Genomic DNA, 14,958 nt, shown 5'->3' on the forward strand with positions numbered 1-14,958 from the left:
ATCTTTGTTCTTTATAACTACAGTACTTTGCAATATATTCTGATGAGAGTGGGTAGAAATATTGCAACTGTGTGCTTCACAAACTTAGCATATAAACTCAAGCCTAGACTTCAGGAGATCCAAATTCCAGACCCAACTCTGTTCTAATAAGCTACAGGAGTCTGGACCTTGAGATAAGTATTGTTAAGTATTGCCACGGGAGTTTCTCCCACTGGGTATTTTTTAATTATACCAATAATTTCCAAACTCCCAAACTTAAGTGAAAGACAGAAAATTGTGAAGTCACAATGAATTACTATCATATTGTACGTTTCTGGAAGTCAGAGAAATTAAACAAAATAAGAATAAAGTTGGTAATTATGGGCATGTATGAGAAACTGTGAATCTTTCTCTTTTTGACAGATCCCATTGGTTTAAAGTAGGCACATAAATGGAACATTTGTGTAGAACAAATATCCCATATTTATGAGGTAACATTCATATTCATGGATACAGAAACATGTAAATATTATTTGACATGGCTTTTGTGTTTTAAATTCTCAAAAAAAGATTTTCAAAAAAAGATTACCATGCTCTCATGCTGTCTGCCTCCTAATACTGGGGAAGGCAATGAAATCTGTAATAAAGTGCTTGTATCTCCTAGAAGCTAGAAAATATAATATGTCATTATTAATAATTATGCTGTTGTCATTAGTTATTTTATTATGGAATTATTCCAAAGTAGTAGTAGTAAATTATATGATATTGAGTAAAAATCCAGATCACATTTTAAATATACTGATTAAAAAGAAACTTGAAAGAGCTTATTTTAAAAACACCTAGTATATGCTTTTCATTAGTCAAGCTTTATTAGGAAGTTAATTGATTAATTATTTCTGAATGTAATACTTTACAGTTTTAATCCTTTTGATTTTTTTCAATAGAAGAAGCCTGAAAGTTTCTAGTCAAGAATTATGAACAATGTGAAATCTGTGTATGTAGTTTCCTGTACTTCATAGAATTAATTTAAAATCTTATGGAGACACTAAAATTATATTTATCTTTTTCACAAGATTTATAGGTCGGTGGTCTCAAAATAAGAGTTTTATTCTTTTTGCAACTAACAAACTTTACAACTTTTTAACAGAAATGTGTATTACTTCTTTTATTTACACCTCTTTTAGATTTTATTTATATTTTTGTACCATTATTCCTGGACTACACCCACTACTAGAGAAAAGTGAAAATGGATAATACCCAAGTAGGAAAAATACAAAGAACTAAACATATATACAAGAAACTTTTATGCTTGTGGAATATTATTAATAGAATAATAATCTAAAAATCATTACGGGCCACCTCGGAAAGAAAACAGATTTTCTCACTCTTCTCTGTGCTGAGCAGCAATCTTCCTCTTAGCTTGGTCACCATACTGGGTTGCCTCAATCTATCCTACAAAGAAAACAAAAAATGCAGGATGTGTTTACCATGAAAAATTCCTACAACAGATCCTCCAATTGTAGATAAAATAGCATTCATTATATTTTTGTTTATTTTGTTGATAGGTTTTATGCAATTACCTAGAATGGGATATTCAGGGGAAAATCTACCTTTACCTTGGATTCCTATTTGAGCTATGGTATTTATAGATGTTTTAGGGTCAAGTGTTGAGGCACTTCAATGACATAATCACAGATCTCTGTTGTTCAGTTGCCAAGTCATGTCTGATGCTTGCGACCTCATGGACTGCAGCACGCCAGACTTCCCTGTCCTTCACTATCTTTCAGAGTTTGCTCAGACTCATGTCCATTGTGTCGATGATGCCATCAAACCATCTCATCCTCTGCTGCCCCCTTCTCCTGTTGTCTTTAATCTTTCCCAGCATCGGGGGTTTTCCAGTGAGTCGGCTCTTCACATCAGGTGGCCAAAGTATTGGAATTCTTAGTTCTTCACGTACTTCAAGACTTCACATACTTCAAGACTAGCTTGAAGGATTTTGAGCATTACCTTGCTAGCATGTGAAATGAGCACAACTTTACAGTAATTTGAACATTCTTTGGCATTGCCCTTCTTTGAGGATGGAATGAGAACTGGCCTTTTCCAGTCCTATGGCCACTGCTGAGTTTTCCAAATTTGCAGGCAACCTGAGTGCAGCACTTTAATGGCATCATCTTTTATGATTTGAAATAGCTCAGTTGGAATCCCATCACCTCCACTAGCTTTGTTCATAGTAATCCTTATAAGGCCCACTTGACTTCACACTCCAGGTTGTCTGGCTAAGTGAATAAGCAAACCATCATGGTTATCCCAGTCATTAAGACCTTTTTTGAATAGTTCTTTTGTGTATTCTTGCCACCTCTTCTTAATCCTTTCTGCTTCTGTTAGATCCTTGCCTTTTCTGTCCTTTATTGTACCCATACTTGCAAGAAATATTCCCTGTTATCTTCAATTTTCTTGAAGAGATCTCTTTTCTTTCCCATTCTGTGGTTTTCCTCTATTTCTTTGCATTGTTCACATAAGAAATCTTCTTGCATATTTTTTTCTTGGGGATGGTTTTGATCACTGCCTTCTGTACAATGTTACAAACCTCCATCCATAGTTTTTCTGTTTTTTTTCATAGTTTTTCTGGTAGGCATTCTGTCTATCAGATCTAATCCCTGGAATCTATTCATCATCTCCACTGTATAATCATAAGGGATTTGATTTAGGTCATACCTGAATTGCCTAATGGTTTTCCCTACTTTCTTCAGTTTAAGCCTGAATTTTGCAATAAGGAGCTGATCATCTGAGCCACAGTCAGTTCCAGGTCTTGTTTTTGCTGTCTATATAGAGCTTCTCCATCTTCAGCTGCAAAGAATCTCTAGCTGTAACTATTTCCTGAAAAACACCAGATAGAAGGGTAATACCATTTGTGATGAAGAGTATGCTGATTTTTATCTCAACATAGTGAAAAGCATTTGTCCATATAATTAACTACAATTAATTTGAAATAAAACTTTGTCAATCAGTATGCTTTTCTATGTGAACGTATGTGCTCAGTTGCTTCAGTCTTGTCCAAGTCTTTGCAACCCTGTGAACTGTATGTAGCCTGACAGGTTCCTCTTTGCATGAGATTCTCTAAGCAAGAATACTGGCATGAGTTGCCAGGCCCTCCTCTAGGGGTCTTCCCAACTCAGGGATTGAACCCACATCTCCTGCATCTCCTCATTGCAGATGGATTCTTTACCACTGAGCCACCGGGAAAGCCTTTTATATTTTAATCAAAAAGTATTTTGTTTATCCTTGTTCTCCAAAAAAGATATACAAATGACAAAGCTCATGAAAAACTGTTCAGCAGCACTAATTATTAGGGAAATGCAAGTCAAAACTACGATGAAGTATTATCTCAGATGCCTTAGGATAAAAAACAAATAACAAAGAAAATAAAACAATAACTGTTGTGGAAGATGTGGAAAAATTGGAAACTATATACACTGTAGATAGGAATATAAAATGGTGCAGCCACTATGGAAAACAGTGTGGCAGTTTTTACATAATTTCAAGATAGAATTATATGTCATCTAATAATTCCACTTTGGGTATACATCCAAAAGCATTGAAAATAAGGTCTTGAAGTTTTATTTGAATAACGTATTCACAGCAGCATTGTTCACAATAGCCAGAAGTTGGAAGTGACTCAAATGCTACTTGACAGACAGATGGATAAGCAAACTGTACATACATACAATTATACATATTTAAAGAAAAGAAATTCTGGCTACTACAACATGAATGAGCCTTGAATACAAGATGATGAGTGAAATGAGCAAATACCAAATGAATCCATTAACATGACGGACCTAGAGTACTCAGCTTTATAGAGGAAGAATAGTAGTTGCCACAAGCAGAGGGAAGAAGGAAATAGGGAGTTGTTGTTAAATGGTTATGGGGTTTCAGTTTTGGAAAATGGAATGAGTTTTGGAGATTGCTTACACAATAAGGTGAATATACTTACTGCTGAACTATACAGTTTAAAATCATTAAATATTTAAATGGTTAATTAAGATAGTAAATTTTGTATATTGTGTATTTTACAATTAAAAATTTTTAAAAAGGAAAACCCATGTTAAAATCATTTAACATACTTCTAGAAAATTCAGTACACTGAACTAATAGAAAATCTTTCCTCCTGCCCATCATCGTCTGCATCTCCCACACGCACCCCACACAGAGGCAAATATAGGTTTAACTCACAGCTGAACTTGAGAGAAATGCCCAAATGCTACCAGTGAGAGTGAGAGCAGCAAAAGCCCATGTGGAAACCCAACAGCATACAAGAATATCAGAACAGAAGGCAGTCTAAAAGGTGAGAGGCTAGTGATTTAGGTACCAAGAAGACAAAACTCCAAGTCTTGCCTCTAGAACTATGATGGGCCACCTAGGCTCTGAAACAGAGACAAGAAAATCTGTTGGACTGTGCTGGGCAAAACTCTCTGTGACCCACTTGGGACCTTGAGTTGAAACAGTGTCACACATGAGAAAGCCAAACCAGAAGCCTTTACTATAGGGAAATGTGGCTTCTAATTTCATACTGCCCTTGTGAAGTGGAACCATCAGTTGAGAAACATGAATAGTAAAAAATCAAAATGTGGATCCCAAATTGGAGACATCCATAAAGCTAACTTAGCAAACATGCAGTTATCAGAACCCAGGACATATGAGACTTCCACCGAAAGCAAATATGAGATAGCAGTAAAAAATTTTAAACTATATCAGTTTATGAAAGAAAGCTACCACGTGTGACAGACAGAAGAATGAACACAAAAAGAACCTTGCATTACCAAAAAAAATTTAAGAGACTTTAAAATAATATGTTTAAAAGAAAAAAAAAGGATATAGTATAATTCTTTCAATTATACTGAAAGTTGCACACTTATAATTTACACATTGTATATGTATTTGTGTATGTATGTGTCTATAGGAGAAGGGAATGGCAACCCACTCCAGTACTCTTGCCTGGAAAATCCCATGGACGGAGGAGCCTGGTAGGCTGCAGTCCATGAGGTTGCTCAGAGTCGGACACAACTGAATGACTTCAATTTTACTTTTCACTTTCATGCATTGGAGAGGAAATGGCAACCCACTCCAGTAATCTTGCCTGGAGAATCCCATGGACAGAGGAGCCTGACAGGCTACAGTCCATGGGATTGCAAGAGTCGGACACAACTTAGTGACTAAACCACCTAAACCACAACCAACAGATAAGTACATTAGAGTACTTTCTATTTATTTGTCTATGTCTATTCATCCACCTCTTTTTCTCCTGGCTTTCTATACACAGAATTATAAATAATCTATTCTGGAACTTCAAACATCCTGATTCTTTAAAAGTATTGCTAATTAGGGATACTTTCTTAATGTGCTGATTCAGTGTTTGTTTCCTATAATATAACATTTTCTCTCGGTAATTAAATACATCAAAATAGCTACATAGATCCTTATTTGGCAGTTCATTGTTCTAACTTGTGCTGATTCCTGGTTTATTGTATTCATTCAGCAGATATTTTTCTCAAAGCTGAACTCTGATGCAACACCCAGCCTGTTTTTCACGCCACCCACCTCTCTTCCATATAGAATTCTAGTCAGTCAAAACCCTCTGCTATCACCCTAATATCCATTATGATTTCCCATCTCTTTGCCTTTCCTCATTCTGTGCGTTCTGCCTAGGATTTATCCTCCTCTCTCTTTTGAATCTCTGCCTCTGACTTCTATGGATTATTTTTTGCCCAGATCAGATATCACCTTTTTCCCTTGAAGTCTCTTTGATTAGCCCCTGAGAACAATGCTTATTATATCCCCTGTTTTCCTCTAGCACTTAACTGTCTAACATATGATAATTATACTGTATTATATGATAATGATTTGAGTTTGGATGTATCTTTTCTCTTAGGTTATAAATTCCAGTGTTCATATCCTGCACCATTTTAAATCCCTCAGTGCCTTACCAGACAATTCAGTCAATAATTATTTTATAAAAAATGGAAAAGGCTGCCATCACCAGAAATTATATAAGGGTTTGAAAATACCAAAGTTCCAAATGAGAGGATACAATGTTCCCATCATTTTATTTTAGTGATATCGTCTACATTCTTACTTATTTCCAAGAAAGGAAACCTCTAAAGGAAAAATGGAGTGACATGGTTTTAATAAACAATGTTAAATGTTTACCTGGTACTCATGAAAGCACTCAGAAAATTGTGAAAAATAAAAACCATGTACTCCTGATATGCATACTATGCATTACTTGTAGTCATACTACATGAAAAAATACCTTTTTTTGAACTGGAGGGTAATTGCTTGACAATGTTGTGTTTCTGCCATGCAGCAGCACGAATCAGCTGTATATAATCAGCCATACATATATCCCCTCCATCTTCTGCCTTCCTCCCATCTGCACAACTCACTCTCTAAGTCATCACAGAGCACCAGACTGAACTCTCTGCATTATCTAGCAACTTCCCATAAGCTACTTTACACATGGTAAAGTATGTGTTTGATAATTACTGGAAAAAATATTTAGCACATTTCCTGAAACATTCATTGGTATACTAGGGAAGCAATATTTCTATGGTGATGGTATATAATACTATGGAAGTAGACCAAATAGCAAAAGGAAGTTTCCCCTTTATCACCTTTTGTGTTTTAATCTGTAAAGACATTTATCAGTTTTGCCTTTAGAAACAGGAATTTATTTTATCATTAACAAAATGAGTTGTTGTTTAGTCACTAAGTCATGTCCAACTCTTTGTGACCCCATGGACACACCAGGCTCTCCTATCCTCCACTATCTCCTGGAGTTCGCCTAAATTCATGTCCATTAAGTCAGTGATGTTATCTGACCAACTTCTGCCTCCTTCTCATTTTGCCTCCAGTCTTTCCTAGTCTCAGGGTCTCTTCCAGTGAGTTGGCTTTTCGCATCAGTTGGCCAAAGTTTTGGAACTTCACCTTCAGCATCAGTCCTTCCATTGAATATTCAGGGTTGATTTCTTTTGTATTGACTGGTTTGATCTCCTTGCTGTCCAAGGGACTCTCAAGAGTTCTCCAGCACCACAGTTCAAAGGCATCAATTCTTTTTCACTCAGCCTTCTTTATGGTCCAGCTCTCACAATCATACATGACTAATAGAAAAATCATAGCTTTGGCTATTCTTACCTTTGCGAGCAAAGTGATATCTCTGCTTTTTAATATGGTGTCTAGGTGTATCATAGTTTTCCTTCCAAGGAACAAGTATCTTATGGCTGCAGGCACTGTCTGCAGTGATTTTTGGAACCCAAAAAAAGAAAATCTGTCACTGCTTCTGCTTTTTTCCCTTCTTTTTGCCATAAAGTGATGGGACTGGATACCCTGATCTTAGTTTTTTAATGTTGAGTTTCAAGCCATTCTTTTCACTCTTCTCTTTTACCCTCATCAAGAGGCTCTTCAGTTCCTCTTCACTTTCTGCCATTAGAGTGATATCACCTGCATTTCTGACATTGTTAATATTTCTCGATTCCAGCTTGTGATTCATCCAACCTGGCATTTCACATGATGTCCTCTGCAAAGAAGTTAAACAAGTAGGGTGACAATATGCAGCTTTGATGTACTCCTTTCCCAATTTGGAACCAGTCTGTTTGGAACCATTAGTTCCATGTCCAGTACTAACTGTTGCTTCTTGACCCAATACAGGTTTCTCAGGAAACAAGTAAGGTGGTCTGGTACTCCCATCTCTTAAAGAGTTTTCCACAATTTGTTGTGATCCACACAGTCAAAGACTTCTGTGTAGTCAATGAAGCAGGAGTAGATGTTTTCCTGGAATTCCCTTTATCTATCTGATCCAACAGATGTTGGCAATTTGATCTCTCTCTCTGTCTTTTCTAAACTCAACTATACATCTGGAAGTTCTCGGTTCACATACTGCTAAAGCCTAGCTTGAAGGATTTTGAGCTTTACCAAACTGGCATCTGAAATGAGTGCAATTGTGTGGTAGTTTCAACATTTTTTGGCATTGCCTTTTTTGGGGATTGCAGTGAAAACTGACTTTTCTAATCCTATGGCCATGGCTGAGTTTTTCAAATATGCTGGCATTTTGAGTGCAGCACTTTTAACAGCTACATATTTTAGGATTTTGAATAGCTCAGCTGGAATGCCACCGCTTCCAATACCTTTGTTCACAGCAATGCTTCCCAAGGCCCACTTGACTTCACACTTCAGAATGTCCAGTCTAGGTAAGGGACAACATCGTTGTGGTTATCTGGGTCATTAAAATCTTTTTGAATAGTCTTCTGTATATTCTTGCCACTTCTTAATTCTTCTGCTTCTGTTAGATCCTTACTCTTTTTGTCCTTTATAGGAAAAAACAATAGAATAGACTAGAGATCTCTTCAAGAAAATCGGAGATATCAGGGGAATATTTCCTGCAAGGATGGGCTCAAAAAAGGATAGAATCAAGCTATATCAGTATCTTATGTACAAGATTGATATTTGTATTAGTTATTCATATTTAAAGGGATTTAAAATGTTCACGCTGTGCTCCTAAACTAATAACAATATAGTTCAATATTAATCTTTCCTAGTATTTATTTTGTATCAAGAGAAGTAACAAAGAATCTAATATAGACTTCTTTAGTCAGTTTTGGTTTTTATCATTTTTAATTTTTTTATTGATTTATGATCTTTGGGGTGTAGAGCAAAGTGATTATATATATATACATACACACACACACACACACACACACACATATATTATTTTTCAGATTCTATTCCATTTTAAGTTATTGCAAGATATGTAATATGTTCCCTGTGCTGTACAATAGGTCTTGTTGTTTATCCATTTTACATATAGTAGTCTGTATCTGTTAATCGCAGATTCCATAGTTATCCCTCCAACTCCTTTCCCCTTTGGTAGCCATAGTTTGTTTTCTACATATGCACATCTCTTTGTTTTTTATTTAAAGTTTTTATTCTATATCAAAGTATAGCTGATTAACAAACAATTTGATATGTTCAGGCGAACAGCAAAGGGACTCAGTCATATATGTACATGTATCCATTCTCCCCCAAACTCTCCTATCAAACTCTGCCACATTGAGCAGAGTTCCATATGCCATACAGTAGGTCATTTTGGTTATCTATTTTAAATATAATAGTGTGAACATGTCCATCCCAAACTCCCTATCTCTCTCTCCATCATTCTCGCAGCAACTATAAGTTCATTCTCTAAGTCTGTGAGTCTGTTTCTGTTTTGTAAATAAGTTCATCTGTATCACTTTTTAAGATTTCACATAAAAGTGATATTGTATGATATTTGTCTTTGTCTGACATAGTTCACTTAGTATGGCGGTCTCTGTGGCCGCTCATATTGCTGCAAATGGAATTATTTCATTCTTTTTTCATGGCTGAGTAGCATTCCATTGTGTATATACACTATATCTTCTTTATCCATTCATCTGTTAGTGGCCATTTAGGTGGCTTCCAGTATTGGCTGTTGTGACTCATGCTGCTATGAACGTTGAGTTGCACTTATCTTCTTGAATTTGCATTTTCTCCAGATGTATGCCCAGGAGTGGGAGTACTGTTTTATATGGTGACTCTATTTTTAGTTTTTTAAACAACCTCCATACTGTTCTCCATTATTTTGTACCAATTTGTATTCCCACCAACAGGAAGGTTACATTTTCTCCACACCCTCACCAACATTTATTATTTGTAGATTTTTAATTATGGCTATTCTGACTAATGTGAGGTGATATGTCATTGTGGTTTGGTTTGCATTTCTCAAATAATTAGAAATGTTGAGCATATTTTCATGTGCCTGTTACCCATCTGTATGTCTTCTTTGCAGAAATGTCTGTTTAAGTCTTCTGGTCATTTTTTGTTTGGGTTGCTTGTTTTTGTGTTATGGAGCTATGTGAGCTGTTTGTATATTTTTTTAATTGATCCTTCATCAGTTGCACCTTTTGCAAATATTTTATCCCACTACATAGATTATCTCTTTGTTTTATTTGTGGTTTCCTTTACTGTGCAAAAGCTTTTAGGTTTAATTAGATCCCATTTTTTAATTTTTGTTTATTGTTTTTCCTTTACTCTAGGAGACAGAGCCAAAGAAAATATTCCTGCAATTTATGTCAGTGTCCTGCCTCTGTTTTCCTCTAGGAGTTCAAAAGTATCTGGTCTTACATTTAGGTCTTTAATCTATTTTGAGTTTATTTTGGTGTACAGTATTAGAGAATGTTCTAATTTCATTCTTTAAATGTAGCTGTCTATTTTTCCCAGCACCACTTATTGAAGAGACTTTCTTTTCTCCAATGTGTATTCTTGCCTCATTTGTTAGACATTAATTGACCTTAAGTGCATGGATTTATGTCTGTGCTTTCTATACTGTTCCATTGATCTTTGTGTCTGTTTTTGTGCCAGTGCCATGCTATTTTGATGACTGTAGCTTTGTAGTATAGTCTGAAGTCAGAGAGCTTGATTCATCCAGCCCCATTCTTCTTTCTTAAGATTGCTTTAACTTTGATATCTTTTGTGTTTCCATGCAAATTTAAAAAATTTTTTCTCCTTTTCTGTGAAAAATGCCATTGATAATTTAATTTGGATTGCAGTGGATCTCTAGATTGCCTTGGGCAGTATGGCCATTTTAACAATATTTATTCATCCAATCCAAGAATAGAAATATGCCTACTCAGTTGCTCCAGTCATGTCTGACTCTTTACAACCCTGTGGACTGCAGCCCACCAGGCTCCTCTGTCCACAGGATTCTTCAGGCAAGAATACTAGAGTGGCTTGCCATGCTATTCTCCAGGGGATCTTCCCAACCCAAGGACTGAATGCAAATCTCCTGTATCTCCTGCATTGGCAGGAGGATTCTTTACCCACTGGGCCACCTGGGAAGCCCCAGAAATATGTGTAGAAATATACATATAGAAATACATAGTATATAGAAATTTGCCATATTGTATATTAATTTTGTACCCTAAAACTTTATCTAATTCATTGATGAGTTCTGGTAGTTTTCTGCTGCCACCTTAAGAATTTTCTATGTATAATATGTATAATATCATGTATAATCTATCTATAATTTCATGTCATCTGCAGATAGTGACAGTTTTACATTTCAATTTGAATTCCTTTTATTTACTTTTTTCTTCTCTGATTGCTGTGCCTAAGAGTTCTAAAACTATGTGAGAGTTGACATCTTTGTCTTGTTCCTGTCCTTAGAGTGAATGCTTTCACCTCTTCACCACTGACTGTGATGTTAACTGTGGGTTTATCATACATGGCCTTTTTTATGTTGAGATATATTCCCTATATTTTATGCCCAATTCCTAGAGATTTTTTGCCATCAAGGGATGTTGAATTTTATGAAAATCTTTTTCTGCATATAGTAAAATGATCATATGGTTTCTGGTATAACACATTGACTGATTTGTGGATATTGCAAAGTACTTTAATCCTTGGGATAAATCCCACTTGATCATGGTATATGATCCTTTTAATATGTTGCTACCTTAGGGCTTCCCTGGTAGCTCAGCTGGTAAAGAATCTGCTTGCAATGCAGGAGACCTAAGTTCAATTCCTGGGTCTGGGAGATCTACTAGAGAAGGGATAGGTTACCCACTCCAGTATTCTTGAGCTTCCCTTGTGGCTCAGCTGGTAAAAAATCCTCCTGCAAGGACGGGGGCCTGGGTTCAATTCCTGGGTTGGGAAGATCCCCTGGAGAAGGGAATGGCTACCCACACCAGCATTCTGGCCTGAAGAATTCCATGTACTATATATTCCATGGGGTTGTGAAGAGTCAGATACAACTGAGTGCCTTTCACTTTCATGTTAGGTTTGTTAGCATTTTGTTGAGGATTTTTACATCTAGGTTCATATGTGATATTGGTCTATAATTTTTTGTGTGTGTGATATCTTTGTCTGGTTTTGTTATCAGAGTGATGACAGCCTCACAGTTTTCCTCTTTAAGCTACATTTTTAAAATGCTTTTACTTGAATAATAGTCATTATGCTAGATTAATCCCTTTCAGATCTGTAGCTGTATACTATATGTTCTAAGTTTTATCTATCCATAAATAATTTTAGAGGTTGTATGCCTCTTGGTTCTTCTCATGTCCAGAAGCTAAGACTCTCCTGGTTTTGGTGACTATATTACAGATTCTGATGCTATTTATGTTGCAAAGTGTGCAAATCAGAAAAGAACAAACATTTGTGAATAACTTGTCTCCCTCCTCGATGTTAGTCTGTCCAATTTCTTGGTTGACATTTAATTATAATAAACACAATTTAACAGTTTTATATAAGAAAGTAGTAATGTTCATAATGTTTTGATTATTCTTCATTTGAGGCCAAAACTTTCCATTTCTAGCCAGTTCCTTTGCCTTCTTCATTTTTAGAAATTATTCTTCAGTTTGTATCATTTGAAAAGTATTCAGTGAGTTTTTTTCTCACTGAAGAAAACTGTAGGACTTTTTATATGAGGATAAGTGTAGAGACCTGAATTGCATGTGCTTTGATCACAGTTTCAGAGAGCCTTATTTAGATTTGACTTTTGTAGATGTATTTTCATAGATATATAAACAATATTGGTAATGACACTGATGCTGGGAAAGATTAAAGGCAGGAAGAGAAGGGGACAACAAAGGATGATTGGTTGGATGGCATCACTGACTCAACAGACAAGAGTTTGAACAAACTCCATGAGATGGTGAAGGACAGGGAAGCCTGGCATGCTGCAGTCCAGGGGGTCACAAAAAGTCAGACACAACTGATCGACTAAACAGAATGATTTTAGGCAAATGATTTTATGTAATATTTAGATAGGGCATGATATTATGTCATATATAGAGATATAATTCTCCTTAAAATATATTAAGAAGAAAATCAGTTAGCATTATTTTTTAATATTTATCTATTTATTTGGCTGTAGCAGTTTTAGTCATGTCACAGAACCTTCGCTCTTCATTGCAGCATGCAAAATCTTTAGTTGCGGCATGCAAACACTTAGTTGTGACAGGGATCTAGTTCCCTGATCAGGGATCAAACCCAGGCCCCTGCATTGGGAGCACAGACTCTGGACCACGAGGGAAGTTCCAGTTGACGTAATTTACCATGCCATGATTTTAACACTTGGAAGGAAACATTATCTAACTGGAAATTAATATCATTGTCTCTTTTATTTCATTTTTACTTTAACTATCTTCTGTTCATGACAAGTGTGTTTGAATGTATTATTGTGCAAAATATCTGCTGTACTGTCTCGGGAAGGATTAGATGTCCATGGCGCATTCAGTCTTATCCACATGACTTGCTCTGGCCAAGGAAATGGAAGTGGAACCAATCTGTGTCACTTCTAAACTAAAATTTTAAGAGAAAGGATTGGCCATATCCTCTTTTCCCTCTGCAGTAAAGTTGGCAGTGTCCCAGAATAGAAGGTGTTCCATTAGCTTTGGTCCCAGAGTAGAGAAAAGGTGGAATAGAATCACAACTGACCTCAGATGGGCCAATAGCATGAGCAGCAAATTAGCCTAGTTTATGGCACTTGATTTTGGGGTTCTTTTGTTATCTCCATATAACCTACCCACTTCTGACTGATAAAGCAAGATGGACTGTACTCCCCTGTGCAAGTGGCATGAAATTTACTTCCATTATAAAAGGAAGCTCATTTTTTATAACAATTAAATAATAGTACAGGGGAAAGTTGGCTTAAAACACAACATTTGAGAAACTAAGATCATGGCATCCGGTCCCATCACTTCATGGCAAATAGATGGGGAAACAATGGAAACAGTGACAGACTTTATTTTCTTGGGCTCCAGAATCACTGTAGATGGTGACTGCAGCAATGAAATTAAAAGACTCTTGCTCCTTGGAAGAAAAGCTATGACCAACCTAGACAGCATATTAAAAAGCAAAGACATTACTTTGCCAACAAAAGGTCCATCTAGTCAAAGCAATGAGTGTGAGAATTGGACTATAAAGAAAGCTGAGCACCAAAGAATTGATTCTTTTGAACTGTGGTGTTGGAGAAGACTCTTGAGAGTGCTTTGGACTGCAAGGAGATCAAACCAGTCAACCTTAAAGGAAATCAGTCCTGAATATTCATTGGAAGGAATGATGCTGAAGTTGAAACTCCAATACTTTGGCCACCTGATGGGAAGAAATGACTCAGTAGAAAAGACCCTGATGCTGGGAAAGATTGAAGGCAGGAGGAGAAGGGGATGACAGAGGATAAGATGGTTGGATGGCATCACCAATTCAATGGACAAGAGTTTGAGCAGGCTCTGGGGGTTGGTGATGAACAGGGAAGCCTGGCATGCTACAGTCCATGGGATCACAAATAATTGGACATGATTGAGCAACAGAACTGAATAGAAAAAAGAAAGATGTGGTGGTTAACAAATGACTTAACTTTGAGGAATATTGCCATATGTGGTAGGAATTGCTAGGTTTACAAATATAGGCTAATGTGAAGGGCTTACACTTTAGAAGGCAAAATTCTGATAGAAAAAGGAGGGAAATGTTTTTAAATAAACAGGTAGAAGGTAAGGCAAGGCATTTGGAAATTTATTAGTATAAGGGATATATGGAAGAATGGTATTTGTGCTTTAAAATGTTGCTATATATTTTAATAAAGACATTTAAAGGGAAGACTATATACATTACTATGATATAGAAAGAATAATAGCATTAGAAATCCAAATACTCTCAGGAAGTTTCTTGCTAGACAGCAGGTGTGAACTGAAATCCAGATATTGAAATTAGAGAGCTGCTGCCTCTATACACATCATTTAGTATTCAAGTCTTTCCTACTTTCATGATTTCAGTGCTAGCTTCAGAAAAATGAAAGCAAAAACAAAATTGCTTTTCTATTAGATATTTTCTGTGTTTGAAACTTCTAAAGTTGTGCAGTAACAACTGCATGTTTTATCCCTTGGATTTTGCACAGACATTCATGAATTAGTA

At 36.2% G+C, this 14,958-nt stretch overlaps 1 protein-coding gene across 1 annotated transcript in view; it reads left to right on the forward strand.

Moving 5' to 3' along the window:
* Positions 1–14,958, forward strand: part of SLC2A13 (solute carrier family 2 member 13) — a 521,409-nt gene that overhangs the window by 412,695 nt on the left and 93,756 nt on the right. The gene's annotated exons all lie outside the window — the stretch shown is intronic.

The sequence above is a fragment of the Capricornis sumatraensis genome, chromosome 4 (genome assembly GCF_032405125.1).
Source record: "Capricornis sumatraensis isolate serow.1 chromosome 4, serow.2, whole genome shotgun sequence".
NCBI lineage: Eukaryota > Metazoa > Chordata > Mammalia > Artiodactyla > Bovidae > Capricornis > Capricornis sumatraensis.